This window comes from Meriones unguiculatus, chromosome 3, assembly GCF_030254825.1.
Source record: "Meriones unguiculatus strain TT.TT164.6M chromosome 3, Bangor_MerUng_6.1, whole genome shotgun sequence".
In the NCBI taxonomy this organism is placed as follows: domain Eukaryota; kingdom Metazoa; phylum Chordata; class Mammalia; order Rodentia; family Muridae; genus Meriones; species Meriones unguiculatus.
In genome coordinates this window covers 161175484-161193529 of record NC_083351.1, presented here as the reverse complement: position 1 = coordinate 161193529, position 18046 = coordinate 161175484, and the positions used below count along the sequence as shown (strand labels likewise).

Here is an 18046-nt window from a genome sequence, read left to right as displayed (position 1 = left end):
AAGCATATTTTTAAACAGAGAGAAAATTAAAAATTAAAGCAAATAGCATGATTTCAAAATTCTCATTTGTTTGCATCCCAAATGTTGGCACTCAGTACCCCAGTGCTTTGTGCATATTTCCCCTGTTAAGATAACCATAAATTAGAGGCATGATGTTCTTTTGGAAATAAAATGCCTGAGCAAGAGACCATAGAGAAATTCTCAGAAAGGTGAGTTTAGAACTGGACCTTGGTCTGCAGTCACAGCTGTGGTCATTCACGTGATGTAATGTGTATTGATAACTGACATGTTAATAATTTGGATTCTCCCTACAGTGGTTAGATCAATGTTGGACATAGAGTCAATATTCTTAGGCCTTCTCGTTTTCATTAAATACCACCATTCCATATTTATATGGCAAACTGGAACCAGAAAAGGTAGTTACTTGGTGCAATAATTATGGTCGATACTTACTTTTATTAGTTCACTGTATAAAAAATATATCATCACTTGAAGTAGCAAATACGTAATAATACAATTGATCACTTTCCTAAGGGTGTGCTCTGTTTAAGTTTCAATTGTTAATGTTCTTATATATAAATAACATGTATATATTATACCAATCTTCTCTTGAAGTATTTATATTAGTATCTCTTAGGTACAGAAAAGGGTAATTTTCTTTTTTGTTTTTTAAATGTTATTTTATTAATTAAAAATTATTCACTTTTTATCCCACTTGTAGCTCTCTCCAACATTTTCTCTCAAACCCACCCTTCCTCCCTCAACTCCTCCTATACCCCTCCCTAAGTCCACTCATATGGGAGGTCCTCCTCCCCTTCCCTCTGATCCTAGCTTATCAGATCTCATAAGGACTGAATTCATTGTCTTCCTCTGTGGCCTGGTAAGACTGCTCCCCCTCAGAGTGAGGTGATCAAAGAGACAGCCACTGAGTTCATGTCAGAGACAGTCCCTGTTCTCCTTACTAGTGTACCCACTTGGAAACTGAGCTGCCATAGGCTACATCTGTGCAAAAATTGTAGGTTATGTCCACAAATGGTACTTGGTTGTACTATCAGTCTCAGAAGACTTTTAAGTACAGATATTTTGACAGAAAGAATAATTTTCATTTGCTGATTTAAGCTCAACTCATGTGTTATGTTGAAAGTGACTCAGCATTAGTGGAGAAGAAAGGGGTCAATCAATACGAGGTATACTGGTAATAATTAATCAAGAAATCTGGGTCTTGTTTGAAAACAAAAAGCTTTGATTCTCTAAAGAAAGAAATTGAAGAAGATATCAGAAGATGGAAAGATCTCCCATGCTCATGGATCAGTTGGATTAACCTAGTAAAAATCGCCATACTGCCAAAAGCAATCTATACATTTAATGCAATTCCCATCAAAATACCAACACAATTCTTTACAGACATTGAAAAAAATTCTCAATTTCATAGGGAAAATCAAAAAACCCAGAGTTGTTAAAATAATCCTGAACAAGAACAATTCATCTGGAGAGATCTCCATCCCTGAACTCAAGCTCTGCTACAGAGCAACAGTAATAAAAACTGCATCATATTGGCATAGAAACAGAATGGTAGATCAATGGAACCAAATAGAAAATCCAGAAATAAGCCCACACCCCTACGGATACTTGATTTTTGACAAAGAAGCCAAAACCATACAATGGCAAAAGGACAGCATCTACAACAAATGGTGCTGGTCTAACTGGATGTCTACATGTAGAAAAATGCAAATAGGTCGATACATATCATCCTGCACAAAAGTAAATCCAAGTGGATCAAAGACCTCACCATAAAACCAGACACACTAAATTACTTAAAAGAAAAAGTGGGGAAGAGCCTAGAACTCATGGGCATGAGAGAAAACTTCCTGAACAGAACAGCAACAGCACAGGATCTAAGATCAACAATCAATAAACGGTACCTAATGAAACTGAAAACCTTCTGTAAAACAAAGGACACTGTTGTCAGAACAAAATGACAGCCTACAGACTGGGATAGAATCTTCAACCCTATATCTAACAGAGGGCTAGTATCCAGTATATATAAAGAACTCAAGAAATTGAATAGAAACAAACAAAGTAATCCAATTAAAAATGGGTTACAGAGCTAAAGAGAGAATTCTCAATAGAGGAACATTGAATGGCAGAGAGACACCTAAAGAAAAGTTCAACATCCATAGTCAACAGGGAAATGCAATTCAAAACGACCCTAAGATTTCACCTTACACACATCAGAATGGCTAAGCCCAAAAATACAAGTGACACACATGTTGGAGAGGTTGTGGAGAAAGAGGAACTCTACTCCATTGCTGATAGGAGTGTAAACTAGTATAACCACTTTGGAAATCATTCTGGCACTTTCTCAGACAATTAGGAACAGTGCTTCCTCAAAATCTAGCTATATCTCTCTTAGGCATATATCCAAAATATTTTCAAGTGTACAACAAGAAAATATGCTCAACCTTGTTTGTCGCAGCTTTATTCTTAATAGCCAGAGTCTGGAAACAACCCAGATATCCCTCAACTGAGGAACAGATACAGAAGTTATGGTACATTTACACAATGGAATACTAGTAAGCAATTAAAAACAAGGATATTGCAAAATTTGCAGGCAAATGGTGGGAAGTAGAAAAGATCCTGAGTGAGTTATACCAGAAGCAGAAAGACACAAATGGTATATACTCACTTCTAAGTGGATATTAGACATATAATATAGGAATAATATCCTAAAATCTGTACACCTAAGTAAGCTAGGCAAGAGGAAAGACCCTGGGTAAGATGATCAATCCTCACCTACAAAGGCAAACGGACAGACATTGGAAAGGGAGAAAACAGGGAACAGGACAGGCACCTACCACAGAGGGCCTTTGACTCTATCCAGCAAATTATCAAAGGGAAGATGGAACTCAAACAGAGAAGAAACTTACTTTAGATTGTCAGATATTTAAGAAATTAAGAGTCTGAAGATCAGTTGAGCAACCACTTAAACTTATTACAGAGAATAAATTTTATGTTTGTGTTTTTTTTTTTTCAAGCATATACTGAGACTCCTAGTCAAACTTTGGTCAGAATGCAGGAAATCTTATGAAAGAGGGCAAAGATAGAAAGAACTGGAGGGGATGGAGCTCTACAAGGAGATAAACAGAACCAAAAATCTGGGCACAGTAATCTTTTTTGAGACTGATACTCCAGCCAAGGTCAGTGCATAGAAGAAACTTGGAAACCCTGCAGAGATGGAGCCTATGGCAGCTAAGTCTCCAAGTGGGTTCCCTAGTAAAGGGAACAGAGAATGTCTCTGAAATGACCCCAGTGGCTGATTCTTTGATCACCTCCCTCTGATGGGGGTACAGCCTTACCAGGCCACAGAGGAGGAAAATGCAGTCAGTCCTGATGAGACCTGATAGGCTCTGGTCAGAGGGAAGGGGAGGAGGACCTCCCCTATCAGTGGACTTAGGGAGGGACATGGGAGGAGATGAGGGAGGAAGGGTGGAATTGGGAAGGGGTGAAGGAGCGGGCTACAACTGGGATACAAAGTGAATAAACTGTAATTCATAAAATGCTCTGATCTGCAGGGCTTCAATGGGGTTCCTAAGGGAGGAGAGTGGAAGGAATTGGGGGGAGGGGGACAAGAAGCGCAAGGAAGGAAGCCAAGTCTGTTTGTCTGATCAAGGCTTCTATTTATTAGAAATTTTTACCCAACTTATATAGGGAGAAGGCAGGAAAGGGGGAAGGTTAATCTACTGCTGCAGGAAATAGGAGGAGTGCTTTCATGGGTTAACTATTGTACCTGCAAGATACCATAAGGATGTTCTCTTAAGATATCTTACGGATGCTCTAACAAAGGATGTCCTCACAATCTATCACCCATGATTTAGGGTCTAGATAACTCTTTCACTACATAGCTTTAGGTCTCCACTAAATGGCCTTTGCTCTCTACTTGGCTTTGGCTTCAGTAACTACCTTTGTCTCCACTAGATAGCTTTGACTTTGGCTTCCATAGATACCTTTGTCTTCCCTAGATAGCTTTGGCTTTGGCTTCTGTAGATAGCTTTGGCTCCCGCAAATAAAAAAATAAATTTAAAAATCAAATTCTGGGTCTGATAGGATGAAATTAAATGATATATTTAATGAGTAGAGCTATGGGGTATGCGAGAACAGAAGGAGAAATTGAGACAACAACATTGGATCATATAAAATATAGTTATGCTCAACAAGCCGTTAATTTGAAGAGAATTTTAAGGTAAAATTTCAGGAACAAATACATGCACACACATCATCATTAAAACAGTACACTCATCTGTGTATTTTTAGTGTGTACTTCATTCTCTTTTGTCATGGTGATTTTCTTATGTTTAGTTTTGGATTTCAATTTCTTTTTTGCTTTTTCGGGACTTGCGTTGAATCATTTTAGTTCAAAGTAAATTATTAAGAAGTAACATTTCTATTTGGTTTACTGGCAACTTCTGGAATAGTTAGTAAAGACCTATTGATAACACTCCAGGTCAAGAAAGGAGAAAAGTATAATTCTGTCCCATGCTGATCGCAAACATCCTTTCATTTATTCTTTTGCAAATATTGCATATTTAATTATAGTACATATAAAATGGGATGTTCATGTTTTTAGAACTCATTTAGTCATTGCTTCATATCCATCATTCTCTCTTTTTAACATTTTTATCTTCACTTACCAATTCACTCATCTCTGGGTATCTGCATCATGTTTATTCTAACACCCCATTTTTAGTTTTGCTCTACTTGTTAATGCAAAACTGGCATGTAAACTCTTCTATTTCATATGGACAATTTCCCCATGTAGTTTCATGAATGAATCTTCAACAGTAGTGATAACTCTAATTTCTTGTCAGCATCTAGATTTGACAACATCTCCTTAGATTCAATTTTTCACCCCTTATATATTGTATGTCAACTTCTAGGTCTGTTACAATTTTTTCTAATGCTTAGGAAGAAAGCTGCTGTGTTTAAAAATATAAACTGGGTCTTACTTGTATTCCAATCAAAAGTCATGTTTTATAGGTCTTACAAGCATGTGTTCATGGAATTCCATTATATAAAAATTATATATGTGTGTGTGTGTGTCCCTTTTATTTACATATTTTGCTGGGATGTTTTTGTTGCCTTTGTTCTGGATTTATATCTTGAGAATTGAGGAAATGTTGAGTAAATATTTTATCACTTTTTCTTTTTATGATTTTTTTGTGTTTTGTTTGTTTGTTTGTTTTTGTAGAGAGTGGCTTCTCTGGGTAGCCTTGGTTGTTCTGGACTTGCTTTGTAGACAAGGCTGACCTTGAACTCACAGAGTTCTGTGTGCCTCTGCTGCCCTAATGCTGGTATTACAGATGTGCACCACCTGCACTTTCTATACAGGTTCTTTCCAACCCTGCAGGGTTGGAAATTAAAGAAAAAAAAGAATATATTTTGGAATATGTGTTTTATTCTATTTTTTCAATTTTTATTTTACTTTACACCATTTAAATCTAGCTTATTTTGTGGCATCTTGTTAAAATTTGTTGATATCTTTAACCATCACTTAGGTCTACTTTATATACTATATCTTGAGTACTTAAAAACAAGTTTTATATATACAATATTAGTTTTAGGAAAGAATATCTGAAATTAACATGGACACCATCTCAGTACCATGGGTATTTGTTTTTGTTGTTGTTGTTGTTGTTGTTGTTTTCCTTTAAGACAAGAGGAAACTTTTGGTTATTCCAGCTAAAATATTTCTTTCTTAAGTATATATGGAATTAGAAATGTAGCCACTTCACTCTGCTACTCTGCTACCAATTTCTTACTCTTTTTTAAATTCTACTATTTTCCATCATTTTATTTCTTTTCTGTTTTTCTTTTTATTCTTATTTTCATTCATTTTTTGCTATCTAGTCTAACTATCCTGGCTAGTCTTTGTCATCTTGACAAAGTTAGGGTCCTGTTGGAAGAACAGACTTCGGTTAAGGAACTAAGCTAATGCCTCCATCAAATTGGTCTCTAGGCAAGGCTATGCTGGTGTTCTCTAGATTAATGACTGGTGTGAGGGTGTCCAGCCCACCCTGTGAGATGGCAAACCTGAGCAGTTGATCCTGTGTTGTAGAAGACAGCAAGCCGAGTACTCAATAAGCAGCACTGCTCCATGGTTTCTGCTTCAGTTCCTGCCTTAGGTCCCACACTGAGATCCTGCCCTGACTTTGCTTTATGATGAAGCTTGATCAGGATGTGTAAATCAAACAAACCCTTTCCTCCCCAGCTTGCTTTGGGTCTGTGTTTTATCAGAGCCAAAGAAACAGAATACTAATGAATTTGCATTTTTGTTTGTTTGTGCATCTCTTTGAAATACTACACTCATCTGTGTATTTTTTAGTGTGTATTTCATTCTCTTTTGTCATGGTGATTTTCTTATGTTTAGTTTTGGATTTCAATTTCTTTATTGCTTTTTCAGGGACTTGAGTTGAACCATTTTAGTTCATTTCAATATTTTCTAGTTTTGCATAGACTTGTGGTCTTTGAAATTCCCTCTTTTATCTTTTTTTTTTTTTTCAATGCAGTTTATTCAGGAACATTGAACAATCCTCGGACCCCGGGGAAAGCCAGCCCACAGCTTAAATAGCCTCTGGGTAGCCAACCCAGGCGTGCCACAAGGGCAATGCAGATAGGTCCACATATATGGAAGCAAGCCAGATCCTCAGCCTTAGCCAAATGTGGAGTTGTTCGTGACAGAGAGCACTCACCATCGGGAAGGTGGAAGGCAGAAACCAGCTCCATCTTTAAGGCATAGTATCTCAAAACATTTAGTAGGGTGTGTTCTCATTCTTCACTGATTTCAAGAAACTGTTTTATTTGTTTTTTTTTTTGTATGTTTTGTTTTGTTTTCTTTTTGGCTTCTTCCTTGACTCAATGGTTATACAAAATAATGTTTGTAACTTTTTTTTTTATCAAAGTGCCAATTCTTCAAAATTGCTTTATTTTACAGCACTTGCATTCTAAGTCAACACTTACATTTTGGGTAAAATAACAATGGGAGTTTTCAGTGATGTACAGAATAATCACAAGTAATGATTGAATATTAATAAAACAGGAAAATTGGAAGTTAGCTCAGAAAAATTTAAGAAATACTAAAAGTTTAAATTCTTTTGGACAATATGTATTTATGAAAGGACAGATATGTTTATCAAGGGAACAGAAAAGAGTTCAAAATTAGTCTCATGATCTATATTCCCTCAGTTTGACATAATTTGACCATGGATAAAACCCATATTCTCACAATCTGCTCTGTTATGTTAAATGTTGCTTTGTAATAAAAATAATTTCTGTTACATTTATGTCTTTATTACCTTAGGGAGGCATCGCAAAATAGAGGGGGAATTGCAGGGGAGGCAGTTCTTTCCTTCTACCTTGTGTATCCCAGACATCAGGTGCAAGTTATCAGCCTCATTTTATGTCAGAGTTAGACACCCCAGGCTTTTGGTATAAACACACTAGCTCAGGGTACTCCAGTTGAAAAGCCCCTTTAGCCTAATAAATTATTCACCAAAATATGATAATCAGGACTAAGAGTTTTCTAAGCTTATTCTTTGACACTATCATTAAAAGGACAGACTCAGAGTCAGTGGACAAAAGAGTCATATTCATCTTGGCATTAAATACTAAAGTTCTGGCTTTTAACATTCATCTTGAGTGAGATTTTCTAATTTTAATTTTATTTTTATTAATTACAGTTTATTCACTTTGTATCCCAGCTGTAGCACCCTCCCGATCCCTTCTAAATCCTATCCTCCCTCTCTCTCATTCTCCAATGTCCCTCCCCCTGTCCAATGATAGGGGAGGTCCTCCTCCCCTTCCCTCTGAACCAAGTCTATCAGGTCACATCAGGACTGGATGTATTGTTTTCCTCTGTGGACTGGTAAGGCTGCTCCCATGTCAAGTGGAGATGATCAAAGAGCCATCCCATGAGCTCATGTCACAGACAGTCCCTGTTCCTATATTCAGGGAACCCTCTTGGACACGGAAATGCCATGGGCAACTTCTGTGCAGGTGTTCTAAGTTAACTCCATGCATCATCCTTTTTCAGAGTATCAGTCTTAGAAAAGACCCCTGTGCCCAGATTTTTTGGTTCTGTTGTTTTCCTTGTGGAGCTCCTGTCCTGTCCAGGTCTTTCTATCCTCCCATTCTTTCATAAGATTCCCTGCTCTCTACCCTAAGTTTGGCTATGGGTCTCAGCATCTGCTGTGATACCCTGCTGGGTAGAGGCTTTCAGATACCCTCTTTGACAGCCTCCTGTCATGGTACCTGTTTTCTTCCTCTTCGATGCCCATCCTATTTGCCTTTCTGAATGAAGATTGAGTATCTTACCCATGGTCCTCCTTCTTGCTTAGCTTACTTAGGTGTATAGATTTTAGTATGATTATCCTGTATTATATGTCTAATATCCACTAATAAGTTGAGTATATACCATGTGTATCTTTCTGCTTCTGGGATCCCTTACTCAGGATGATCTGTTCTAGATCCCATCATTTGCCTGCAAATTTCATGATTTCTTTGTTTTTAATTGCTGGGTGGCATTCCATTGTGTAAATGTACCACAATTTCTGTATCCATTCCTCAATTGAGGGAAATTTGTGTTCTTTCCAGGCTCTGGCTATTATGGATAAAGCTTCTACAAACATGGTTGAGCAAATGTCTTTCATGTATACTTGATCATCTTTTAGATACATGCTTATGAGTCGTATAGCTGGATCTTGAGGTAGCACTATTTGTAATTGTCTGAGAAAGTGCCAGAATGATTTCCAAAGTGGTTGTACAAGTTTACATTTCCACCTGCAATGAAGGAGGGTTCCTCTTTCTCCACATCCTCTGCAGTATGTGTTGAACTTGAGTTTTTTAAATTTTTTATATTAATTACAGTTTTTTCAATTTGTATCCCAGCTGTAGCTCCCTCCCTCATTCCCTTGCAATCCCACCCTCTCTCCCTCATCTCCTCTCATGCCCCTCTCCAAGCTCACTGGTAGGGGAGGTCCTCCTCCCCTCAAATCTGACCCTAGCTTATCAGGTCTCATCAAGACTGGCTGCATTGTGCTCCTATGTGACCTAGCAAGGCTGCCCTGCCCTCAAAGGGAGGTGGTCAATGAGCCAGCCACTGAGTTCATGGCAGTAGAAGTCCAATGTGTTATCTATTCTGATGGGTGTAAGGTGGAAAATTCAGGGTCGTTTTGATTTACATTTCTCTAATGACTAAGGATATTGCGCATTTCTTTAAGTGTTTCTCTGCCATTCAATCTTTTTTACTGAGAATTCTCTGTTTAGCTCTGTACCCCAATTTTTATTGGGTTACTTGATTTGTTGCTTTTTAACTTCTTATTTCTTTATATATTCTGTATATTAGCCCTCTGTCAGATATAGGGTTGAAGATTCTATCCCAATCTGTAGGCTGTCATTTTGTTCTGATGACATTGTCCTTTGCTTTACAGAAGCTTTTCATTCATGAGGTCCAATTTATTGATTGTTGCTTTTAGAGCCTGTGCTGTTAGTATTCTGTTCAGGAAGTTGTCTTCTATGCCAATGAGTTCAAGGCACTTCTGTACTTTTTCTTTTAACAGGTTTATTGTGTTTGATTTTATATTTAGATATTTGATCCACTTCGATTTTTGTTTTGTACAGGGTGATAAGTATATATCTATTTGCATTTTTCTACATGTAGACATCCAGTTAAACCAGCAACATTTGTTGAAGATGCTATCTTTTTTCCATCTTATGGTTTTGGCATCTTTGTCAAAGATCAAGTGTCCATAAGTTTGTGGGTTTATTTCTGGGTCTTCTATTCAGTTTCATTGATCCACCAGTCTGTTTCCATGCTAGCAACATGCAGTTTTTGTTACTGTTTCTCTATAGTACAACTTAAGATCAGGGATGGAGATACCTCCAGATCTTTTATTGTAGAGGATTGTTTTAGCAAATTCTGGGTTTCTTGTTATTCCATATGAAGTTGAGAATTTTTCTTTCCAGGTCTGTAAAGAATTGTGCTGGTAATCTGATGGGAATTGCATTGAATCTGTAGATTGCTTTTGGTAAGATAGCCATTTTTACTTTGTTAATCCTGCCAAGCCATGAGCATGGGAGATCTTTCCATCTTCTGATATACTCTTCTAATACTTCAGAGACTTGAATGTTTTTCTTTGACTTGCTTGGTTAGAGTAACACCAAAGTACTTTATGTTCTTTGTGGCTATTGTGAAGAGTGTTGTTTCCCTTATTTCTGTCGCAGCCCTTTTGTCTATTGTAAAAGGAGGCCTACTGATTTTTTTTTAGTTGATTTTTTTATCCAGGAACTTGACTGAAGTTGTTTTTCCATTGTAGGAGTTCTCTGGAAGAATATTTGGGGTCACTCATGTAGAGTATCATATCATTTGCAAATAGTGATAAGTTGACTTCTTCCTTTCTGAACTGAATCCTCTTGATCTTCTTTAATTTTCTTATTGCTCTATCAAGGACTTCAAGAACTATGTTGAAGAGATATGGAGAGAGTGGGCAGCTTTGCTTTGTCCCTGATTTCAGTGGATTAATTTAAGTTTCTCTCCATTTTGTTTCATGTTGGCTCTCGGCTGGCTCTATACTGCCTTTACTATGTTTACCTAAGTGTCTTATATACCTGACCTTTCCAGGACTATAAACATAAATGAATGTTGGATTTTATCAAATGCTTTTTCAGAATCTAAGGAGATTGTCATGTGGTCTTTTTATTTCATTTTGTTTATATGGTAGATTACATTGATGGTTTTCCACATATTGAACCACCCCTGCAATCCTGGGATGAGGCCTACTTGGTTATAGTGGATGGTGTCTTTTTCTTTGATGTGTTCTTGGATTCGGTTTGCAAGTATTTTATTGAGTTTTCTTTCTTTCTTTCTTTCTTTCTTTCTTTCTTTCTTTCTTTCTTTCTTTCTTTCTTTCTTTCTTTCTTTCTTTTTCATCAATGTTCCTAAGAGAGATTGGACTGAAATTCTCTTTCTTTGTTGGGTCTTTGTGATGTTCAGGTATCAAGGTGACTGTGGCTTCATAGAATAAGTTTGGTAATGTTCCATTTGTTTCTATTTTGTGGAATAGTTTGAAGAATATTTGTCTTAGCTCTTCATTGAAAGTCTGGTAGAATTCTGTGCTGAAGCCATCTGGCCCTGGGCTTTTTTTGGATGGGAGACTTTTGATGACAATTTCCATTTTCTTAGGGGTATAGGAATATTTAATTGATTTACCTGGTCTTGATTCAGCTTTGGTGAGTGGAACTGAAGAAGAAACTTGTCCGTTTCCTTTAGATTTTCAAATTTTGTGGCAGCATATAGGCTTTTGAAGGAAGACCTAATGATTGTTTGGATTTCCTTAGTGTCTGTTGTTATGTCTCCCTTTTCATTTCTGATTTTGTTGATTTGGGTAGTGTCTCTTTGCCTTTTAGTTAGTTTGGATAAGGGTTTGTCTATCTTGTTGATTTTCTCAAAGAAACAGCTCTTGGTTTCATTGATTCTTTGAATTATTTTATTTGTTTCTAATTGATTGATTTCAGCCCTGAGTTTGATTATTTCCAGCCATATACTCCTCTTGGGTATATCTGCTTCTTCTTTTTTTTTTTTCCCCTAGGGCTTTCAAGTGAGCCTTTAGGTTGCTTGTATGAGATGTTTCAAATTTCTTCTTGAAGGCACTTAATGCTATGAATTTTCCTCTGAGCACTGTTTTCATTGGGTCCCATAAGTTTGGATATGTTGTGCCTTCATTTTCATTTAATTCTAGGACGTCTTTGATTTCTTTCTTTCTTTGTCCTCTTTTCCAGCTATCGTTGAGTAGCAAGTTGTTCAGTTTCCATGTGTGTGTAGCTTTTTGCTCTTTCTGTTGTTGAGGTCCAGCTTAATCCACTGTGGTCAGAAAGGATACAAAGGATTATTTCAATCTTCTTGTATCTGTTGAGACTTGTTTTGTTACCAACTATATGGTCATTTTGGAGAAGATTCCATGAGGTGTTGAGAAAAAGGTAAATTCTTTTTTGTTTGAGTGAAAGGTCTGTAGATGTCTATGAGGTATTTTTGATTCATGACCTCTGTCAGAGTCATTGTTTCTTTTTTTAATTTCTGTTTTGTTGATCTGTCCCTTGTTGAGAGAGGAGTGTTGAAGTCTCCCACTATTAATGTGTGGGGATCTATGTGTGGTTTCAGTTTTATTAATGTTTCTTTTACAAATGTGGGTGCTCTTGTATTTGGGGCATAGATGTTAGAATTGTGATGTCTTCTTGGTGGCATTTTCTTTGATAAGTATGAAATGACCTTCCCCATCTCACTTGATAAACTTTGGTTGAAAATATATTTTTTTAGGTATTAGAATGGCTACTCCTGCTTGGTATCTGGGTCCATTTGCTTGGAATACTGTCTTCCAGCCCTTTACTACCAGTTAACGACTATCTATGTCTTAGGTGGGTTTTTTTGTATGCAACAGATTGTTGTATCTTGTATCCATTCTGTTAGTCTGTGTCTTTTTATTGGACAGTTGAGTCCATTGAGTCCGTTGAGTCTATTGAGGGAGATTAATGACCAGTGGTTGTTAGGTGCTTTCATTTTGCTGTTGGAATTTTGTTTTTGTTTTTGTATTTGTGTGTGTGTGTGTGTGTGTGCTTGGCTACTTTTCGTTTTTCTGTAGTGAGGTTATGTATTTCCTGAGTTTTCCTGAATAGTTAACTTTCCTGGGTTCTATTTTTCCTTATAGTATCTTCTGTAATGTTGGATTCATGTGGAAGTACTGTTGAAATTGATTTTTGTCATTGAATAGCTATGTTTTCTCCAGCTGTAATGACAGAGTTTTGCTGCTTATAATAGCCTGGGCTGACATCTGTATTCTCTTAGGGTCTGCATGTTATCTGTCCAAGTCCTTCTGGCTTTCATAATCTCTGCTGAGAAGTCAGGTGTGATTCTGATGGGTTTGCCATTATATGTTACTTGTCCTTTTTCCTTTGCAGCTATTAGTATTTTTTCTTTGTTCTGTATATTTACTGTTTTGATTATTATGTGGCAGGAGGATTTTCTTTTCTGGTCTAATTAAAGATGTTCTGTAGGCCTCTTGTATTCTTATAGGACCCTCCTTTAAGTTGGAGAAATTTTCTTCAATGATTTTGTTGAAAATATTTTCTGGGCCTTGGAGGAGTGAATCTTCTTATTCTTATTCTTCTTAGGTTTTCTCTTTTCATATTGTCTTTAATTTCTTGGACTGTCTGTGTCAGGAATATTTTAGATTTAACACTCTCTTTGACAGATACATTGATTTCTTCCATTATATCTTCCACACCTGAGATTCTTTCTTCCATCTCTTGAGTAATCTATTGGTTATGTTTACCTTTGTAGTTCCTGTTTATTTCCCTGAGTTGTTCCTCTCCATGATTTCCTCCATTTGTGTTTTCTTTTTTTTTTCAATTCTATCTTCAGATATTGAGCCATTTTGTTGATTTTCTTCACCTGTCTGTATGTTCCTTGAATTCCGTCAGCTGTTTGTTTAAACATTCCTCCCTTTCTTTTATTTCTTTCAGTGATTTAATTATTTTCTCTCTAAAGGCCACAAACTGTATGGCTGCATCTTCCTTTATTTCTTTATAGATGGCCATAATCTGTTTGACTTTATCTTCCTCCAATTCTTTATGCATTTTATTTGCTTCCTCTATTATCCTCTTTATAAGTATAGATGTAAGGTCACCTTCCTGAATTTCATTTATACTGCGGTGTCCAGGACTGCTTGACTCTGGATGACTGGGTTCCGGAGATGCCATATTGCTCTGTCTTTTGTTGGTAGAGCTTTTACACTGGCCTCTACCCATTATGCTATCTAATTGGCTGTTAGTTTCTGGCGCTTCCTGGAATCCTAGGGTGGGGAGAATCCCTTTGGCAGGAAGATGATTTTTCCTTAAGGAGGCCTCCTTCAAGAGCTTTTTGGTTATGGTCACTGTATGGCTGATGTTTTAGGAATTGCCACAGCTCACCTCAGGCAAATAGACGTGAGTGGCAATTATGGTCTCTTTTAGTCATGGGGACTCGCCTGTCATCCAGAGAATTTCTAGAGATAGCTGCCCTGCTGCTGAGTTTCTTGGTGAGCTTTCTTGGTGAGTTTTTTAGTGAGCTGCTACTGTTGTTCTTAAACTGTTTTCTAGGCACAGCCCTCTTGAAGAACCTGTGAGTTTGGTCAGCTTAGTTAGGGATAACTCATTTCCCCTTGGAGTAGTATCTGGGGGCTGATCTCAGGGATCTCAGGCTTCATAGGTCTGAGATTAGAACTCTGTGCCCCAGTACCCAAGCAGTAATCAGTGTCAGGTGAGCACAGCTCTCATGCATGCTGCAGGAAGCTAGAACCTGGACCCTGCAGGGACCCAGAAACTTTTCTGGAGCTGGGTGTCATGAGGTCAGACCACATGTTTCCCCCTGCATCAGGGAGTTTTCTCCCAACAGTGAGATCCAGTCTGTGGTGTTTGGGGGTGCACAGTTCTGTCTGGGGTGGCATGTAGAGCACGAAGTCACAGGCAAGTTGTGGCTCCAAGCTGGGGACTGGGCTCCTGCAGGAATCTGGAAACTTCTCACAAGAACTTTTCCATGTAGGAGTGGGGGGCCAGCTGAGTGCTCTAAGCTAGGACCTGCTATTTCCCTCACTGTGGGGTTTTTTCCAAACAGGGAAACCCCATCTCTCATGCCCTGGGGCCCACAGTTCTGTCTGGGATGGTGAGTTGTGTGCACAGCAAGTCTCTAGGCTGGCAACTGAGTACCCATCAGATCCTGAAATATTTTCCAGGGATTAACTCTATGACCTGAGGACAGTCCCATTTGCTTCCTTCACTGTGGCGTTCTCTCTGGAGTGGAAATCCCAGTGTCGGGTGTTTTGGGCCTACAGTTCAGCCTGGGAATGTTGTCAGGACAAGCAGGCATGTGGCTCTGGTCCGACATCCACATGCATGCACGGACCCTGGAACTCTTCCCTGGAACTCTTCCGGGTTTTAGCTGGCGACCTGAGAATGGGCTCAATTGATTCCCACACTGTGGGGTTTCCTCTCACTTGGGAAACACAGTTGCTGGTGTTTTAAGGCCCAGGGTTCTGTCTCCTGGTCACTGTGCCAACACTGCTGTCCTGTTCCTCACACATAGTGTCCTTTGGATCTCCATACATTTTGTGTATTTGTACAACTTAAAATGTTTCTATTGTTGAATGTGGGTTTTATTATTCTGTGGTCAAAAATTATATTTTTAATTGTATCATCTTATTGAGAATTATTTTGAAGCCCTATTCATGGTGAATTTTTGGAGTGTGCCACATACTCCACCTGATGAATGAAATTTTCTGTATTTATCTGTTTAGCCATTCGAGTTAGTGCTGAACTGCAATTCTGAACTGCAATTATTGCCTCAGTGATCTTCCCATGGATTGAAGTGAGATTTTCAGAACACTATCTCTCATAGTGTTGAGTCTCTTTTTAAATTTTTATTTATTTTTAAAATTTAATCACATTACATGCTGATCTCATTCCCCTACCTCCTCTCAACCCAGTCCCACCCTCATGCTTCCTTCTCCTGCTCCCCTCTGTCCTTCTCACAAAAGGGGAAGACTTCAAAGGGAACAAACCCACCCCTGCTACCTCAGGATGCACCAGGACTAAGGTAAGCCCCTTCTGCTGACACCAGACAAGGCAGACCATCTAGTGGAAACAATTCCAAAGACAGGCAACAGGGTCAGAGACAGCCCTACTTCCACTGTTAGGGACCCACATGTTGACCTGCCACACAGCTGCTACGAATTTGTATAGGGGGCCTCGATCTAGCCCATGCATGCACTTTGCTTGATGTTTCAGTCTCTGTGCGACCCCAAGGGGCTCTGTAGCTCAACTTGTGGTGTCCTTGACCCTGCTGGTTCCTTCAATTATTCTTCCCTCTCTTCACCCTAACTCTCCAATTGTTTTGTTGTGGGTCTCTGCATCTGTTTCCATCAGCTGCTAGATGAAGCCTCTCAGAAGACATTTATGCTAGGCTCCTATCTGCAAGCACAGCAGAGTGTCATTAATAATGTTGGAGGCTTGTTCTGTCCCACAGGGTGGTTCTCAAGTTGGGCCAGTCGTTGTTTTGCCATTCCCTCAATCTCTGTTCCATCTTTATGGATTCACTTCATGTAGGTGAGACACATTTTGGGGTGAAAGTTTTATGAGTGGTTTGGTGTCCCCCTCCCTCCTTTGGAAGCCCAATCTGGCTACACAAAGTGGTCACTTCAGGTTCTATAGCCCTTAAGGAGCCTCAGCTAGGATCAACCACACAGACTCCAGGGAGCTTCCTATGTCTCAGATACTCCCCAACCCAACAGTTTTCATTTTCTCCCCAGATCCTGCCACTCCCACACTCACACCCTCCTGCTCTCTCCACACCCTATCCCCTCCCCCTTTATAGGCTCTACCCATCTCCCATCCAGATCCCTCCCTCCGTATACTTTGGAGGTCAATTTTATTTCCCCTTCTGAGTGAGATTCAAATGTCCTCCCTTGGGCCCTCCTTGGCTTCTCTGGGTCTGGAGATTGTAGCATAGTTATCCTGTACTTTATGACTAATACCCAATTACAAGTGAGTACATACCATGTGCTTCTTTCTGGGTCTGGCTTACCTCATTCAGGATCATCTTTTCAAGTTTCATCCATTTGCCTACAAATTGCATCACGCTTTTGTTTTAAATAGAGAGTAGTATTCCATTGTGTAAAGGTACCACATTTTCTTCATCAGTTCTAAAGTTGAGGGACATCTAGATTGTCTCCAGTTTCTTTTTTTAATTTTAAATTCATATATTTTTATTAATTATAGTTTATTCACTTTGTATCCCAACTGTAGTCCTCTCCCTCAGCCCCTTCTAAATCCACACTCCCTCCCTCTTCTACACAATAGCCCCTCCCTAAGTACATTTATAGGGGATGTCCTCCTCCCCTACAGTCTGATCCTATTCTATCAAGTCTCATCAGGACTGGCTGCATTGTCTTCTTCTGTGGCCTGATAGGGCAAGAACACCTCAGGAGAAGGGATCAAAGAGGAGGCCATTGAGTTTATGTCAGACACAGTCCCTGTTCCCAATATTAGAGAACCAACTTGGAGACTGAACTGGCATGGGCTACATCTGTGCAGGGTTGTAGGTTATCTCCCTGAATTGTGCTTGGTTGGTATATCAGTCTCAGAAAAGATCCCTGTGCCCACATTTCTTTATTTCTCCTTGTAGAGAACATATCCCATCCAGGTCTTTCTATCTCACTCCTTCTTTCATGAGATTCCTTGCACTCTGCACAAAATTTGGCTATGAGTCTCAGCATCTGCTTTGATAACCTGCTGGGTAGAGTCTTTTAGAGGCCCTCTGTGGTAATGGTAAGTTCCTAACCTATTCCCTGTTTTCTCCCTGTTCTGATGTCCATTCTATTTGCCTTTCTGAATGAGGATTGATCATCTTACTCAGGGTCCGCCCTCTTGATGAGCTTCTTTGAGTATACAGATTTTAGTATGATTTTCCAATATAATATGTCTAATATGCACTAATAAGTGAGTATATACCATGTGTGTCTTTCTGCTTCTGGGATACCTCAGTCAGGATGATCTTTTCCCACCATTTGCCTGCAAATTTTAGGATTTCCTTCTTTTTAATTGCTGAGTAGTATTCCATTGTGTAAATGTACCACAATGTCTATATCCATTTCTAGGCTAAGGGACATCTGGGTTGTTTCCAGTTTCTGGTTGTTACAAATAAAGCTACTATGAAGATCCAGCTTTTATTATGAAAAAAGCACATCGGATGTATGCTGAAAATTATTAGAAATATGTTATTGGATATGATATGAAATATATTATTGCAGCTATTGTTTCCTTTTCTCATACTGATGTTTTTGAAAATATTTATTGACTTTAGAGGTCACAATATATACTCTATGACTTAAATCTATTCTTGCACTTATAGGTATGTCTAATACAGTACACATGCAGTTTGCTTATGTAAAATATTTATTTTTCTAATTTT

General features: G+C 38.6%; 1 protein-coding gene across 2 annotated transcripts in view; it reads left to right on the top strand.

Moving 5' to 3' along the window:
• LOC132646047 (UDP-glucuronosyltransferase 2B17-like) overlaps nucleotides 1-18046 on the top strand; it is a 47211-nt gene that overhangs the window by 9621 nt on the left and 19544 nt on the right. The window lies entirely within an intron of this gene.